This window comes from Orycteropus afer, unplaced genomic scaffold, assembly GCF_000298275.1.
Source record: "Orycteropus afer afer isolate SDZICR_OR568_19922 unplaced genomic scaffold, OryAfe1.0 scaffold00201, whole genome shotgun sequence".
Classification (NCBI taxonomy): Eukaryota; Metazoa; Chordata; class Mammalia; order Tubulidentata; family Orycteropodidae; genus Orycteropus; species Orycteropus afer.
In genome coordinates this window covers 422,862-439,475 of record NW_006921788.1, presented here as the reverse complement: position 1 = coordinate 439,475, position 16,614 = coordinate 422,862, and positions in this window count along the sequence as shown.

Sequence of the window (16,614 nt, the reverse complement as noted above, 5' to 3'; positions counted from 1 at the left end):
TGTGGTCAATGTCATGAGACAAAGTGTATGTGAACTGCTGTATGGAAAGTGAATTTGCTCTGTAAATCTTCACCGAAATCACACACACACACAAAAAGTCCTCATTCCTAAGTGTGTGGTTCCCCCACACACACACACTTTATCAGTAGTAGAGAGAAGAATGGCTTCCCAAAGATATCCAGGCCCAGCTCCCAAGATTGCAAATACATAATATTATATAACAAAAGAGACTTAGTAGATGTGATTAAATTAAGGACCTTGAGATAGGGAGATCATTTGGGTGGGCCCCATGTAATCACAGAGGTCTCATGAGAGGGAAATAGGATGGTCAGAGCCAGGGAAAGAGAAGTGATGATGGGAGCAGAGGTTGGACTAATGTGATGAAAAGGCCAGGAGCTAGGGAATGCAGGCAGACTCCACAAGCAGGAAAAGGCAAGGAAACTGATTATTCCCTAGAGACTCCAAAAGCAAACAGCCCTGCTGACACCTTGTTTTAGGACTTCTGAACTCTAGAAAATAGTACATTTGTGTTGTTCTAAGACACTAAGGTTATGGCAATTTGTTACAGCAGCAATAGGAAACTAATACACTATTCAATAACCAATTGTTGGTTGTTTTCTAGGTGTACTAAAATGAGTAACACCCAGTCTCCAATCTTAAGGATGTCACAATCAAATGTGACTACCCCAGTGGAGATGTTATAATATGGGCTTTATGCAAATGAATTATGCCTCAAACATAAATTCTGCTTTATAGGAAAATATCTGCCTGTATCTTAAGTAAAACTTTATGATTTACTGGAAGATAAATAAATACTACTTCTTTCCTAGAAGAACAAGGTCAGGGAAATGAGTGGAGATAGCAGTCTGAGTCAATAAATATAGTCACATCAGAAGTTCAGGAAATTATTGCTTAAGGTAATTATAATCCCCTTGAATGTTAATTAAAATGTATGTTCCTGGGCCTCACAATGGCCTTAATGAATCTGAATTTCAGTTTGATTCCCTCATCTACAATAGAGATATTGATAACAGCAGTGAATAGGGTTTTTGTGAGGATTAAATGGGATAATGTTGATAAAGTATCTAGCATAGTGTCTAAGTGTTCAAGAAATGCCATGATTGTTGTTACTGTTGGACTCCTTGAACAAAGTTCCAAAGAACATCATAGACATTAGTCAAAAAGACCAGGTAAATCACACACTTTCAGTACCTTGTGATGACAATGTTGTTTGGTTAAACACGCTCTAACCAAGCTTCCACATCAGGCACTGTGCTAGCTGCTAGGAACATAGTAAATTGAGTTCAGAGCTAAAGACTTCACAGAAGACAGACCATGCACTGATGACTGCACATGTGTAAAGTTCTACAAGGAAGAAGAGTGAGGTATCATCTGTTTGACAAGGCTGTGTCATATTCTGAGGAAGTGAACTTGAGCTGAGACCAAGGAGGAATAGGGGAGAATTTAGAGTCCTAAAGGCTGAGTGGAAGCAGAGCTGATCACAGGAGGAGGTGTCACATTAAACCTGTAACCAAAGCCCCAAAGTCAGGAGATGTAGGTTTTCAAGACATTCATCATCATTCAGTTACCAACATTGAGTCATAGCTTTGACAGTGCTATGAGGCAACTGGACATTGCTTAAAGACATGTGCATGGAGGGTTGACCTTCAGGGAGCTCAAGGGCACCTGTTCTGAGGCAGTGCTCTTCCAGCTTAGCCATGAGTTAAAGTTAAGTGGTAGAGAACTGGGGGAAGAGAGAAAGAGACGTGGAGAAGAGCAGGCAAAAGGCTCCATGCCAGGAAAGGACCTGCTGGGGGACTGAGCAAGCACTGGGGAGGCCAGAACAGCAAGAGGCTAGAGAAAAGGAAAGTGTGGCGGAGACAGTGGAAACTGAAAGGGAAAACACAGCCTGGAGCATTAGGGCCTTTTAGGGCCTGCTGAGAACTCCCAAGATTTCTGAAAGCAGGAGCCAGCTTCTCAGGGTTTTATGTAGGTGAGTTGGATGTTCAAAGTTGTATTTTTAAAGGGTGACCCTGGGTGAGTGTGGAATGGTTGGGAAGTGGGGCAAGTGAGGACGTGGGACAATGCATAGAAAAGCCATTGCCAATGGCAGTTATCCTAGCTCTGAAATTCCAAAAACTCTGGGAGGCAGGGGCCTTGGAGCCCACACAGACACTGGTCTCCTCACAGTAGGCTTTGGTGGCAGAAAAACCTTGGGTGAAATCCCAAATCTATTGCCCTGTAACTTTGGGTAAGTCACCATGCACTCTAGTCTGTCATGTTGGTTCAGTGGTAGAATTCTCACCTTCCATGCAGGAGATCTAGGCTTGATTTCCAGTCAGTGTATCTCATGTGCAGCCATCACTCATCTGTCAGTGGAGGCCTGTGTGTTGCTATGATGGTGTAAAGGTTTCAGTGGCCCTTCCAGGCTTAGAAAAATCAGGAAGAGAAGTCTAATAATCTACTCCCTCAAATCAGTCAGTGAAACCTCAATGGATCACAAATGGTCCAGTTTGCAAGTAATCATGGAGACAGCACAGGACTGGGCAGTGTTCTCTTCCATTGTGTATGGAATCACCATAAGTCAGGGGCCAAGTAGATGGCAGCAAACAAAAATTTTAATACTTGCAAAGGATCAAGTTATATCCAGTCGACAGCTTTGCTGTGAGCATCATATTAGACAGTGGCTATGAAAGTACTCAATCAGTATTGGTAGTGGTTATTATAAACATGCATGTCAATAGCTTGTAAAGCAGGCTCCATTCTGTCTGCAGATGCTAATGAACACTCCTGTAATATTTTAGACTGGGAATATATGTGGGAAAAAGAATCGTGAAGCAAGTACTGATATAGGGTTTACTATGTGGTAGGTCCTTTCCGGGAGCTCTGGAGGTGTAGTGCCTAAGGCACTTGACTGCTAACCAGAAGGCTGGTGGTTCAAACCCACCAGCCACTCCTTGGAAGGAAGGTTGGGCAATCTACTTCCATAGAGATATCACCTCAGAAACCCAAGGAGGGGTGGCTAAGAGTCGAAATCGACTCAGCAGCAGTGAGTTTATTTTTGGTTTTTTTTGAGGCTCTTTCTAAGGAGCTCTGGTGGTGCAGTGGTTAAGGTATTTGGCTTCTAACTAAAAGGTCTGTAGTTCGTACCCACCAACCGCTCCACAGATGATGATAAGGCAGTTTGCTTCCATAAAGATTTACAGCCTTAGAAACCCAATGGGGGTTACTATGGGTCAGAATCGACTCCATGACAGTGAGTTTGGTTTCCATGAGGCCCCTTTCTAAATGCTTAACATACATTAATGTGTCTAATTCTCATAATAACCCTGTGTGGTATGCAGCATTACATACCTCAGTACTTCATTGCTCCCTGTAGCCACTCCCTCTCATGTGACTTTGCAGTTCCTCCCACTACAGGGGCAGAATATAATTCTCTGTCCTTTGGCTTTTGAACATGTGATTTGTCTCATTCAACAAGACAAGGCAGGGACAATGTGTGTTAGTTCTTCGCCTAGGCCTCACATGGTTCTACCTGACCTTTTTGTACCTTTGTCATCATGAGAGGAGCACCTGCTGCTAGTCTGCTGGTCCATGGAGGATGACGGTCACGTGGAACAAACTCTGATCTGCAGTGTGGGGCAAAACCATCCCAGCTGAGATCAGCTTGGAATATGTGGCACTGAGCTGATGCATAGATAGACAAGCAAAAGCCAAAGGTCATTATTTTAAACCTCTGAGTTTTAGGAAAGCATGTAATGCAACATTTTTATGGCCATAGCTAACAAATGCACCCTATAAGATGGTTACCATTACCAGTCCTCATTTTACAGGTAAAGCATAGAGAAGTTCAGCAAACTGCTTGAGGTCACGCAGCTAATAACTGTCAGAGCTAGGATTTGAAACTAGGCAGAGTAGCTCCAAGGAGCCCTAGTGGTACAATGATTAAGTAGTTGGCTGTTAACCAAAAGACCTGGTGATCTGTTCCCATAAATATTTTAGCCTAGGAAACCCTATGGAGCAGTTCTACTCTGTCCTACAGGGTTGCTATGAGTTAGAACCGGTGCAACAGCACCCAACAACAACAATATGGCTCCAGAATACATGCTCTTACCCTTCATGCACACAGCCTTACAAGGAAGCCAAATCTTTCCAATGCAGTGTATCAGGTGGTCCTTGTAAATGTAACACAAACCATAAATGAAAAACAAGAACCTGACACTATATTTTTCTACATTAAAATTCACACACACACACAAATAATTTTACAGAACTTCATGCTAAGAAAGTGCCTGGGCATGGATTCTTATCACAACATCACCTCCAGTCTGCTTCCAGTCACCTAGCTAGACATGTTAGCAGTTCAAGTGTTGTGAAACTCATAGTTTTATAAGTTGCGAGGATGGTTTCCTGAAAGTGGAGCTGAAACGAGGAGGACTGTAGTCAATGAGTCCTCCAGGAGTGTGACTGCCGAGGCCTGAATCATCCACTTGATCTGTCCATACACCTGACCCACACCCAGATAATTACCAGCTCTCCCCTTCAGGGTTGCGTGGGCAAAGCCTTTATAATCCATCACAGGTGTCAGATCAGCCTGGAATGTGCTGCTTAAAATGCAGCAGGTGCAAGGCAAAAGTCAAAGGTTCTGTTTCAGCAGGTGGCCCACAGCATCCCAATGAATAAGGATAATCCACCCACCTCTGTGGGTTAACAGCAACCTCTTCTCTGAATTCCCCTAATATTCTCTTTGTATCTTTCCTACAAGACTGCAAGTTTCTTGAGGATGAAGGTGGTTTTGTTCATCTCTGTGTAAACAGTATGAACCCTCATAAGCTAACCAAAAGGCTGCAGTTCTCACCCACCAGCTGCTCCACCAGACAGAGATGTGGCAACATGCTTCCATAAAGATTTACTGTTCTGCTCTGTCCTGCTGGGTTGCTGAGTAGAAAATGAGTCAACAGCAATGGGTACATACACAGCTGTGTTGTACACATTGTCCTTAGTTGTCATTGAGTCAGGCCGTGACTCATGGTGATGATTCCAAGCACCACAGGATGAGACTGTTATGATTCATAGGATTTCCATCAGTTGATTTTTCAGAAGTAGATCATCAGGCCTTTCTTCCTAATCTTTATCTGGAAGCTCTCTGAAACCTGTTCAGCATCAGAGCAACATGTGAGCTTCCACCAACAAGGTGGTACATGAGACACTTTGGCCAGGAACTGAACCATCATCTCCCTCACAGAAAGTGAGAATTCTACCACCAAACCAATGCTTTAAAATCAGGTTGTGGAGCATCGTCAAGCCAATTCTGACTCATAGTGACCCCACGTGACAGAGTAGAACTGCCCCCCTCGGGTATTCTACGCTATCATCTTTATGGAAGCAGATTGCCCGGTCATTTTCTCACAGAGCCACTGGATGGGTTCAACAGCCAGCCTTTCAGCCGGCTTAGTTGGCAGCTGAGTGCTTAACTGTTGTGCCACCATTGCTCCTTTCACTATCATAAGTGTCTTTATAAAGGAAGAAAAGACACCCAGAGAGACAGAGAGAAGATAGACTGTCACATGAAGATGCATCTAACTTGTCAAGGAATGCCTGTGGCTGCCAGGAGCCTGGACGGAGAGGAAAGAATCTTCCCTAGAGTCTTTGTAGAGAACTTGGTCCTGCCAACACCTTGATTTTGGACTTCTAGTCTCCAAAAAGCTGAGACAATAAATTTCTGTTCTTATAAGCCACTTCTGTTGTCATACCTCCTTGAGGCAGCCCAGGAAACAAATGCATGGTCTTTTATAGCATCTTAACAGCTACCACTTCCTGAATCAACTGTCATTTACTTGTTTGTTTACTTGTTTTACTTTTCCCTCAGAAAGTAAGTGTCATGAGAGCAGCTACAGGCTTTGTCTGGTCACTATTGTATCCCCAATGCCTAGAACTTTGTCACATAGCAGATTTTTAGTAAATATTGTTGAATACATGGAATCAATGAATACTTGATAATCATTGAATACTATTCCAAAACATGTCTAAAAATATTTGGTGATTAATAAAACCAGATCCAACCCACTGCCAGTGAGTTGATTCTAACTACTAACAACCCCATAGGACAGAGTAGATAGTGCTGCCTCATAGTTTCCAAGGCTATAATCTTCACAGAAAGGAGTGCTGGTAGCACAGTGCTTAAGGCATCTGACTGCTAACCAGAAGGTTGGCAGTTCAAACCCATCAGCCACTCTGTGGAAGGAAGACGGAGCAATCCATTTCTGTAAAGATTTTCTGCCTCAGAAACCCAATGGGGTCACTTTGAGTTGGAATTGACTCAATGGCAGTGGGTTTGGGTTTTTGTTTGTGTAATCTTCACAGAAGCAGACTGCCATATCTCTCTCCCATAGAGTGGCTGGTGGGTTCATACTCCTTGGTTAAGAGCCAAGGGCTTAACCATCGCATCACAAGGGTTCCCTCTTAATAAAACGAATGTCACAGTTACCTTTAAAAATGTCTCATCTCAGAAAATATTCTTCAGTGACATTATCTGCCACTGTCCCAAAATTTCACCTCAACTGTCTAAAAGAGTAAGCAAAACCTATTTCTACTTTCAATTCCCTCAGCTAAGGAAGGGTTGCTATGAGTCGGGTCCGACTCGAGGGCATATAACAACAACAAGAAGGAAAACTTGGCCTAAATTTCCTTAAAGGAACAAATAACTAGGAATTTTTGTTTCTTAGACATTAGGGGAGAACCTGCTATGATTCCCCGCTACCGAGCACTCACATTTGATTTGAAAAGCACATATGCCCTCTAGTGGAAGCCTGCATTATTGCAAGTTGAACTGAAACTGTCAAATGCATTAGGCACAGAGTGTCAAATGTCCTTCTACCCCAAAAACCAGATGAAGTAAGCAGACAAAAAGAGCAAGGCCTGCAACAAATAAATGAACAGTGATCACGGTGCTTATCTCTTCTGAGGGTGAAATTCACCAAGATCAAATGGACAGATCACTGAAAAGTCTGGCCTTTGAACCATTGAGCACATTTCTTCCTGTTAGACCACTGTTACCACTCCTGTTACCACTGGTCGCTTCAGGACAGTCTAAGCAACAAATAGGATTAAGTACAGAGAAATACAAGCCAGAAGATGGTATATCAGAAAGTCAAGAGACTCAAGACAGGACTCTCTAGTCATCAAATTCCTCCTTAGCAAAACAAAGGTGAGTATCTGGAAGAAGTGATCACAAAGAAGCTGCACCTTGGCCAGAGGTCAGGATGTCCCTAAGTGATAGTATCCACTGTAGTGGATAGTGGATTCAAACTGAAGACATAGTTCAGCTCACACATCCCTGGTTGAACTATTAATCAGAAGAGGCAAGGGCTTTCCAGTTGGCCACCGTCTGTCTGTCCATCTGCCTGTCATGCATGCATATCACATTTCTGATTGTGGCATCAATACTGAGTGCAAGCGCCAAACCAATTTAGCACAGTGATGATGTTCCAACAGCCAGCTTCATGCACTGATTGATTTGCTTGAATTCTGTAGGTGTATGAGTTTACAATCTTGCCTATTCCCATGGGGATGTTCTACATAACGACACATAAATCTATCTCATGTTCACCTTCACACACACGACATACACACACAGCTTGGTCAAAGTGGCCTTTCTTTCTTCAGCCATCATGATACACACTGAAATCCTCACTTACAAAGAAACCATGTGAACAAGACAACGTTCCCCATTCTTTATCTCCCACCCCCAACACAGGGTTTATAGTGGATTCAACTAGTATGAAAAGTTAGGGTGACCAGCTGCATGGGTCTCTATGATTCATTTTTTACTATATATACTGTATATGTTTCCCCCTCCACTTAGAACTTAATAATTGTGTGTGTATACATATATATGTATATAAGAATGGATTAACCTGCATATTTCCCTCTTTGAAGTTTGGAAATAATTAATACAATTATAAATATGGAAGGTTTCTTCCAGTGACTAAGATTCATTTCCCAAAACGTGGTGGGTGGGACACTAAAATGGAAAATCATGGTGTGTTAGCTTTTTTTTTTTTAATCAGTTTCAGCATATGGTGACTGCAAAAGACACAGATTTTTTAAAAATACAATGCCAGACTATTAAGAACAGCTTACATTTAAACTTAGATTAACTTAAATATAATTGAGAAAACTCAAAGGATTATTCTATTTTACAAAGTATTACCTTGAAGAGAAAGATATAAAAGAAAAGAAAGCAAAATGAAACCAAAAAGCAAAAATCAAAATGAAATTAAAATAGCACTGTCTGGTACTCAGGACAGATATTCCAGGCCTTTGCCACCCTGGACAATGGCAATTCATGCTCAAAATGAAGCAGACACTTGTCCAATTCTTGAACCAAAAGAAAAAGATCTGACTGGATTCAGAAATAATCCACTTACAAAAGACAAGGGCAGATATGGAATTCAGACAAAGGATAAACAGGCTTTATAAACAATTCCTAGTGGTCAAGACACTAGCCTACATCCTGCTGCCAACATTCAAACTAAAAATGATGGCATTTAACCACAACAACCAAAGTAAAATGTTTTGCAATCACAACATGTACATTTCATTATTATCAAATCATGCCAATAATCTATTACCTTCTAATCTGAAAAAGAAAAGATTAATCATTAGATAATAATTCTTTAAGGAAAAGGATAATTCAGGGCCATTTAGAAATTTTTAAATAATCAACAAAAAATAAATGACATCAAACACTTACTATGTCCCCAACTCTCACTTAATTTTCTTCAGTAATTCTGTAAAGTAAGGACTGGTTTTATCCTTATTTTACAGATGAGGAAACTGATGTCTAGAAGGGTTTAACACAGTATATGCTTGAAGAAAAGAATGCTTCCCTCTACAAAATTAGCCCTGAAATTAAAGGGATTAGCCTTGTATTCATGAAATTATAAAGTCTCTCAAATATGGGCTATTCTATCACAAAGTGCCATTTAGGAAAGACACAGTATTTCCTTTTATAAAAAAATGTTTTTTATAGTGCTTTATGTAAATGTTCACAAAGCAAATTAGTTTCCCATTTGATAGTTTGTACGTAACGTGTTTCAAGATATTGATTGCATTCTCCACAGTGTGTCAGTACTTTTTCCATTTCTGCCCTGGGTTCTGTTTCCTTTTGTCCAAATTGTCTACCCTTTCCTGCCTTCTCATCTTTGCTTTTGCACAAATGTCCTTTTTTGATCTCATAGAATGAAATGTTCTAAGGAACATGCTTCTCTTGTGCATTATTATTTATTTTATTGTTTATTTTACTTTGGCTGAAAGATTGTTGTTGTTGTTGTTATGTGCCGTCGAGTCAGCCCTGACTCATAGCGACCCCTCCTTGGGTTTCCGAGGCAGTATCACTACGGAAGTAGGATTGCCCAACCTTCCTTCCGAGGAGTGGCTGGTGGGTTTGAACCGCCAGCCTTCTGGTTAGCAGTCAAGTGCCTTAGCCACTATGCTGAAAGATAGTCACCAAGAATAGCTTCAGCTCCAAGTCAGAAGTGTATCTTAGGGCCATAGTCTTGGGGGTTCCTCCAGTCTCTCTCAAGACAGTAAGTCTGGCCTTTTTTGTGAATTTGATTTTTCATTCTACATTTTTCTCCCGCTCTGCCTGGTACCCTCTGTTGTGATCAGAGCAGAGCAGTCAGCAGTGGCAGCCTCTAGCTCTCCTGGTCTTGGGGTCATGTAGGCTGTGCTTCATGTGGTGTGTTACTCCTTTGGAATAATTACTCCCTTGAGTCAGTGATTTTCTCCACTCTCCTTTGCTCTGGATGGAAAGAGAGCAATAGTTCTATCTTAAATGGCTGCTTGCAAGATTTCAAGGTCCCAGATGATACTCACCAAAGTAGGATACAGAACATTGTCTTTACATACTATGTTGTCCCAACTGACATAGATGTCCCTCAAGCATGTCATCCTTCCCATCAAGCCTAAGAATTTCTTCTCATGATATGCTTGGCTATGTCTAAAAAGTTACTATGACTGTGACCCTTGTGTGCTTAATCATCTATACTAATGTACATGCAGCACTTACAATTATATATGTAGGAATATCCACAACCAAACCTGTGTCGGCATGTGGGTGTGCCCTCTTACATCCTCCCACACCACTTTAGCATGCTTACCTACCTATGTACCACTGTGTACATTGTTGTTATTGTTGTTATGGGCTGTTGAGTCAGACCCGACTCATAGCGACCCCTCCTTGGGTTTCTGAGGCAGTATCACTACGGAAGTAGATTGCCCCATCTTCCTTCCAACGGGTGGCTGGTGGGTTTGAACTGCCAGCCTTCCGGTTAGCAGTAAAGTGCCTTAGGCACTACGCTATTGTTGCAGTGTGGGCTATGTTACGGTAATTACCGTTGTTGTTGTTGTTGTTATATGTTGTCGAATTGGACCGACTCATAGCGACCCCTCCTAGGGTTTCCAAGGCAGTATCACTACAGAAGTAGAGTGCCCCATCTTCCTTCTGAGGAGTGGCTGGTGGGTTTGAACTGCCAGCCTTCTGGTTAGCAGTCAAATGCCTGAGGCACTATGCTACCACAGGTCTCGTAGGTGCCCTATATTCTGCGTTCCTCTCAGGGTCTGTCTTTCCCTTGCTCATGTTGTGCTGACTTCTCCCATATTATGTATTGCCTTTTCCTTCACCATTATTAACATGTGTCTTCTATCTAGTTAGAAATTTTCCGTCACTTCCCCTCCCATCCCTGGTAACAATCAATAAATTTTTTTTTTTTTGTTTATTTTTTAATTTCACTGTGTTAACCTTCTCATTTTTTAAAAAAATAATAATGGCCTCATACAGTATTTGTCCTTTTTTGACCAACTTATTTCATTCAGCATACTGTCCTCCAAATTCATCCATATTGTGAGATGTTTCATGGATTCATTGTTATTCTTTCTCGTTACTTAGTACCACAATTAGTTTATTCATTTATGGGCACATAGTTTGTTTACCTCTTTTTGTTATTGTGAATAATGCTGCAGTGAATATGAGTATATATGTTTGTGTTACAGCTCTTATTTCTTTAAGGCGTAAACCTAGGAGTACAATTGCTGGATCATATGGTATTTCTAAGTTTTTAAGGAAGCCCCATATTATTTTCCATAGGGGTTGTATCATTTTACATTCCTACCAGAAGTATATAAGATTTCTAATCTCCCCACCTTACCAACATTTGTTATATTCTATTTTTTTTTTAATTGTTGTTTGTTTGTTTTTGATTAGTACCATTATTGTGGGAGTGAGATAATATCTCACTGAAGTTTTGATTTGGATCTCTCTAGTGGCTAATAAAGAGCTCTGGTGGTGCAGTGGTGAAGGCACTCAGCTATTACCCAAAAAGGTCAGCAGTTTGAACCTACCAGCTGCTCCACGGGAGAAAGATGAGGCAGTCTGCTTCCATAAAGATTTACAGCCTTGGAAACCATATGGTTTCCTACTCCGTCCTACATGGTTGTTATGAGTTGGAGTCAACTCAGTGGTAGTGGGTTTTTTTGTTTTGTTTTAATGGCTAATGATTGTAAATGAGCTCTGGTAGCATAGTGCCTAAGGCACCTGACTGCTAACTAGAAGGTTGGTGGTTCAAACCCACCAGTCACTCCTCAGAAGGAAGGTTGGGCAATCTACTTCTGTAGTGATGCTACCTTGGAAACCCAAGAAGGGGTCACTATGAGTCAGATCTGACTCCACGGCAGTGAGTAATGATTATAAACATTTCTTCATGTGTTTGTTAGCTACCTGAATGTCTTTTTTGGTGAAGTGTCTGTTCATATTCTTTGCACGTTTTTAATTAGGTTGTTTTTCTTTTTGTTGAAGTTTTCTATGGATTTTAGAGATTGGACCCTTGTTGGATATGTTGCAGCCAAAATTTTTTTTCCCCATTTTGTAGATTCTCTTCCTACTCTTTGTAGAAGTCTTATGAAGAGCACACATGCTCAAAATTTAGGAAGTCTCATTTGCCTAGTTCATCTTCTGTTTGTGCATTTTTAGTTATGTATGGTATTCTATTTATGCCATATATTAGGGCTGCTAGCATTGTCCCTATTTTTCGTCCATGATCTTTATTGTATTAGGTTTTATATTTAGGTCAATGATCAGATCATATTTAAAAAATAAATAACTCTTAAAATTATGTCAGATGATTCACAAGTGATGAAAACAAAACTGATGTATGAAAAGAGCAAAAATAAAATACTTTCAGGAATACTGAGGTAAACAAAGGCAATATATAAAAATTAATGTTATTTTAGGATAAATGACTTTAAAAATGTATGAATTAGTCTCTGAAGATACACTTTTACCTTACTTTTCCTTACTTTCTTTGCAGGATGTGACCTGGATAGGCCACACCAATGAGTTCCCTTGAGTTCTGGCTTTGGTTGGATTTAGCCAATGAGAGTCTCACAGGGGATAGAGGTTGGGGAGTGAGTGAAGGGGGTCAGGGTATTGATTCCCCAGGCTCATCCCCTGCAAGGTCACTCTCACTAGAGGTCACTACTTCTGTCAGGATGGCTTCCTCATTCCAGGTGCTGATAAGTCCTTCCTCCCAGGCCCAGGAATAACAATAGCTCTGCTACTACTAACTCCAGATTACTGTTCTATGCGTGTGGTTCCCTTACAACCTACACTTTCATTAATAATCTTTTATAAACAAAACACCTGTTTGAGTGTTCATCTGTTTCCAATTGGGATCCTAACATATTAAATAAGGAATTAAATTAAATATTATAAGTAAGGAGTCCCTGGATGGTACAAACTGTAAAGTGCTCAACTACTGGCCAAAAGGCTGGCAACTTCAACCCACTCAAAAGTGCCTCCAAAGACAGGCCTGTTGATCTGCTTCCAAAAGGTCATAGCCCTCAAAATCCTATGGAGCTGTTCTGCTTTCCACAAGAGTTGGAATTGACTTTACAGTAACTAACAACAACATTACATAAACATTTTTACTATTTTCTTTATGGAGTGCCTGGGTGGTGCAAACAGTTAATGCACTGGCTAACTAAAAGGCTGATGGTTCAAATTCATCCAGAGGCATCTCAGAAGAAAGGCCTGGAGATCTACTTCCACCAAACCAGCCACTGAAAATCTTGTGAAGCACAGTTCTACTCTGACACTCATGGGATCATCATTAGTAGATATTAACTCAACAGCAACTGGTTTATATACATATACCAAAACAAACTCACTACCGTTGAGTCAGATCAGACTCACAGTGACCCTCCATGGGTTTCCAAGGCTGTATCAATACAGAAGTAGATTGCCCAACCTTCCTTCCAAGAAGTGGCTGGTGGGTTTGAACTGCCAGACTTCTGGTAAGTATACCAAAAACTTTCTTGTTTGGACCTTCACATTAGGGAAAAAGTAGCACTTCAGCAATTGGTACCCAGGGCTTTCTGACTTCTGACTGCAAGTGCCTGACTCCTTGATAATCATCAAGTAAGTAAGGAGGGAGGAAGTGCTGTGGGCAATTGGGTCAAATGGCAATGGTGTATTCCATTTATAAAGGACTATGGATACACTGGTCTGTCTTTTTTAAAAATATATCAGATTTGTTATTGTAAGCACATTCTCTTGAACACAAGCTGTTTGGTTATTACCTTTTATCAAAATGTCAGGAGGGCAGATTTCAAAGCAAACTAGACAATATGAGAGAACATTCTTCATGTCCAGAGTCTTTGAAATTGATTGCAAATGAATAGCTTCTGAACAGCATCAGATAGAGGCCTCGAGCTCTCCTAATGAGGTACATCTGTGAGGCTTCACTTGGGGGTTTGGCTGCATTTACATCACTATAAACTCTGCAATTACAGCTTGAGCCATTTCCAGCACAGACACAGAGAATACAAATGGCAACAGCAAGGTTTCCTGCCTTGGATTTCTGCCAGGAGCCTGAGTCACTGTCCCAGACATCTGTAGCACATTAAACTGTACCCTTGTTATCTCTCAACACTTTAAACAATGGCCTCAACCTCCAACAAACCAAATGGCCCAAGCCTTCTCAAGGAACTCTCTAAAGTTGGACAGCAAATCACGGTCCCTCATTAAACATCATGTAGGGTAATTTATGCTGCAGAAGAAAAGTCAAAAGATAGCCAGGATGGTTTTGGGACAATGGGAACTTTATTTTAACTTCATGGATGTACAAAAATAAAACCAAACCCACTGGCATTGAGTCAATTCCAACTTACAGAGACAGCCATTGGGCTTCCAAGGCTGTAAATCTTTATAGAAGCAGACTCCCTCATCTTTCTTCCACAGAGCGGCTGGTGGGTTTGAACCACAAACCTTTTGGTTAACAGCCAAATGCCTTAAGCACCACACCACCAGCATCTTCCATGGACTTAGATGGCCTGAAGAAGTGATTATGCAGAAACTCAGCCAAGAGGGAATGTGTTCTTAGTTCTGACCAAAAGGATTTCTGTTCAGCTGGGAATATAGGGATAGAAGGAGTGCTTCCAAAACCTGTCCAGCCTCTGCCTACTTCTCTCCATTTGCACAACAACCACTGGGCTCCTGGCCACCATCATGTCACATAGAAGACTGCAAAAGCTTTATAATCTGTCCTCCTGATTCTTGGCTCTTCTACAATTCATTCTCCCCATAGCAGCTGCAGTGATCTTTTATAAATACGTAAATCTAGGTATGATTCTTTCCTTCTTTAAACCATCCAGGACGTCCCACTGCACTTGCAAACAATCTAAGCTCCTACCTATGATTCAAAGGCACTGCATTCCCTGGCCTCTGGCCCCTGGCCTCTCCTCCCTGGCTTCAGTTCCAACCACTCTCCATACTGGTCATTCTACTGCAGCTATATTCCTCTTCCTCACACTTGCCCAGCTGTCTCACCCTCTGGGGCTTTGCACTAGATCCTCCCTCTGCCTGGAATGTTCTTTCCTTAATTATTCCCATGGCTGGCTCTTTCAGCCCTCAGCTCATGTATCCCCTCCCAACCCGATTATCCAACCTAAAGTAGGTTTCCAGTTACTATCAAATCACCCTGTTTTTATTAGAGTCATAACATTTACCACTAATTAAAGTACATGCAAAAGAACAGTAAGTGAATACTATGAACAACTTTATACTCATAAATTCCAAAACTTGGGAAAAAAGGGCCAATTCCTCAAAAACGACAACTACCAAAACTTAATCAAATGAAACAGACAATTTGAATAGCCCTATAACCATTAAAGAAATTGAATTAGTAATTAAAGAGTTCTCAATAAAGAAATCTCTAGTCCCAGATGGTTTCACTGGAGAACATTACCAAGCATTTATAGAATCATTAACATCCATTTTACATAATCTCTTCCATAAAAGAAAGTACAAAAAAAAAAAAAAAAAAGAACACTAGGAACTACTATCTCCCTCATACTAGAAGCCTGATGGCACAATGGTTAAATACTCAGCTACTAAGCAAAAAGTAGTTGGTTCAAACGCACCAGCCACTCCACAGGACAGATGTGACTATCTGCTTCTGTAATGATTACAGTCTAGGAAACCTATGGGGAAATTCTACTTTGTCCTATAGGTCTGTCCTGCTTGTAAAAATGTGACATTGCTTTTATTAAGAAGAAGCCCTGGTGGCACAGTGGTTAAACACTTGACTGTTAATCAAAAAGTAGATGGTTCAAACCCACTAGCCACTCTATGGGAGAAAGAGGTGGCAATCTACTTCTGTAAAGATAACAGTCTAGGAAACCCTATGAGGCAGTTCTACTCTATCTTATAGGTAAATGTGACATTGGTTTTATTAAAATAGAGCCCTGGTGGCACAGTGGTTATGCACTTGGCTGCTAACTGAAAGGTTCAAAACCCACCAGGCAGTTTGTGGGTGAAAGATGTGGATGAGGCAGTTCTGCTCTGTCCTATAAGGTCACTATGAGTCAGAATTGATCTGACAGCACACAACAACAATAAATATCTCTCTTGAACTTATACATAAAAATTGTCAACCAAGTATTAGCAAACTAAAATGTAGGAAAAGGATGATCAAGGGGAATTTATCCCAGGTTATGCAACTCTTATTTAATATTCAGAAAGAAATCACCATATCAATAGGTTAAAGAAAGGAAATCATATGATTTATCAAATGACACAGAAAAAGGATTTGCCAAAATCCAATATCCATTTATGATAAAACTCTCTGCAAAATAGGATTAAAGGAGAACTTCCTCAACTTTATAAAGAGCATCTACAAAAAACCCACAGGTGTTTGGGACCACAGTCCCAGGGGACATCAAGCTCAATTGGCACAACATACTACACAAAAACATTGTTCCACATCTACTTTGGTGAGTAGTGACTGGGATCTTAATAGCTTGTAAGTGGCCATCTAGATGCAACAATGGGTCTCTCCTTGTCCAGAGCAAAGAAGAATGAAGAAAACCAAAGACACATGGAAACAATTAATCCAAGTGACTGGTACACCTCAGCCTACATGACTATGAGACCAGAAAAACTAGATGGTGCCCGGTTACCACTGTCAATCACTCAGAGGGGGAATCTATGTAGGAGATCCTGGATAGAGTGGGAGAACAATGTGGAACAAAACTTAAACTCAAAACCATAAAAAA